This window comes from Argentina silus, assembly GCF_951799395.1.
Source record: "Argentina silus genome assembly, chromosome: 3".
Lineage (NCBI taxonomy): Eukaryota > Metazoa > Chordata > Actinopteri > Argentiniformes > Argentinidae > Argentina > Argentina silus.
The window spans coordinates 21365569-21368083 of record NC_139657.1 but is presented as its reverse complement, the minus strand read 5'-3'; positions in this window follow the sequence as shown (position 1 = coordinate 21368083).

Below are 2515 nucleotides of genomic sequence, written 5' to 3'. Positions count from 1 at the left end.
TCTTCCCCCAGTTTAGACCACCTGGACAGGCTGAGATGGGAAAACTGTGATTACATTGTGAGGGGGAGCAAAGGAGAAATACACTGGCAATGAAATGACAGTCAGTTAGCTCAGCTAGTGCAGTGGAGATCTGAGATCTCCAGGGATGAAGGCAAATGTCACTCAGTGTATTTTTCAGCCTCACCCCACCTATCATGAGTGCAAAGGCAAGTGGCAAAACATGTAGGCAGATGGTACATGCCTTGACTTACAAACATATAATTACACACATACAAATACACTTTGTATCCTAACAGGCACACACACACACACACACACACACACACACACACACACACACACACACACACACACACACACACACACAAATACTTGCCACACTCCTCACAACAACCTACACACTGCTGCCACCCTGCTATTCCCATCTTGTGTTTATTCTTGTGAGTAAGAATCACACCACCTTCTCTCTCTTTCATGCTAAACCTGATGTCTCCAAGTCACACACTGCTTCATGAAGAGACTGCTCTCTGCACACAGCTAAGTGAGGCTGCTCAAACATACCCCTTCAACTGTAATAAGTCACATTGACAGACAACGATGTGCTCTGTTAGGTCAGGGAGCCATTCAAATATAACTGCTTCTCATGCTTTAAAGAACCTTCTCCTGTCTCTCCAGCAAGTCTCCATGCTTTCGCTCAGCACCTGTGACAGTTTCCTGTGTCTGTGTGAGCAACCTCCATTTGTTATCCGGATGTCTTCAGCCTTCCATCCCGAGATGCTACATCCGGCAACCTTCACCTACTGACAAAAAGAGTGATAGGGTGGTTTTGTTCCACATTGCATACCAAAGATATTCTGCATGCATTTGCAGGGTGCATGCCTATATGCAGAACAGTTTACTCTTTCCTGAATGTCTTTAATATATGCATACGGGTTATCAAGATAACAATACCAAACATACTGATAGGCTACATGGAGGCCTATGGAGATTGAAGGGAAGGTGCTTATTCTCATTTGATTTTCTATGTACAGCATGTAACATGCTACACAATGATAGAGATAGACTGAAAAAATAGAAGCACTTACAACAATAATGTCTATTTTACCAAAACACAAATACAGAGCCCTTCCTGAAGGTCCCCTTCACATCGCAATGGTATCAGTTGTGAACTCGATACTGGTGGGCACATTGCCATCTACAACCAGCAGAGGACACTCTATCCACATGACACACTGGTACTTGAATCAGCCACTCGGCTTCACATGGATTAGACCTGGTCTGAACACTCCACATCAACAAACAGATTACAGTATACCATTTTGACAGTATATTTATCATGTGCATACATATCAATCCAGGTGAATATGGTAATTTCCCATTAAGTAAAGGAACATGTAGTCACTCAGTCATTTCCTCAAGGATTTATCAATCACTTGTTACTCGACATGGACTGAAAATGTGGCCAATAATGTATGACTGAGATTATATATACAGGCAACACAATATTATAAAGGCTGTAATATTATTTCTTGCTTGACAGTTGAATACATTGTCTGGTAGTGTACCTCTATTCCAATAGGTGAGTTGATTTAGCCTTATGAAGCCTACCTCATAGTGCTTGACAGCATCACTCGGCCTAGAATACTCAAAGACTCAGACTCATTACTCTCGAACGAACACTTAGACAAACAGGTCAAACGTATTGAACTCGAGCACCGAAGCAGCCTTGCTCTACTCGGCTGGTTTCATCTGTTCTGGGAGTGTTTGTCTCTCTTGCTCTATCTCTCTGGGTCTGTTTGCCTGACACTTGTCTGGCATGGCCTAGTTTCCCCTTGATCTCATCAGTCAATTTGAAGACCTGTGAAGGCCATCTCCCCATCTCCCTCTCTGTGTCTCTGCCACCATTCGGGCTGTGTCAGCAGTAAGGGACTGACTCACACACCCCACACAGCCCCCATTGTCCCCCAGGGCCCATTGGGCAAAGACGACGCGTCTCCCCCAGACACAGCAATTTTGACAGCCTCATTTGCATAGCAATAAATCACTCAAAACTGACACCCAGCCCACAACAAGGCAGAGACAGGGCCACACAACTATATGTGCCAACTGCAGTGTCTTGTGTGAGCTAAGGCTCCAAGGCAGGAATACAAACACTTCATTAGAAGAGACATACAGTAGGTGTTGATGACAAAGCTGATCTTGGTTCAGTTACACATGTATAAGCGTGTTAAAAGTCCATGGAGATCAGTTTAAGTGCCTGACTGGAATACGGCAGAACTCAGTAAAGGTGTGTTTGTAAAGGTACTAGCCTATAGCAGTTTGACTTGAGTGTTGTTTTTATAGTGCATTCAGAGTGTACAACCATACCTACAGTAATAATATGATGGAGATGTCTAATAGATAAAAACAATGTCAGAACTCTGTAACTACTGTGGCTTGAAACTCTTCATCATACAGGTAATGAGTAAATAAAACATATTGATTCAGAAAAGGTTTCATCCTCTATTTTAGTAAT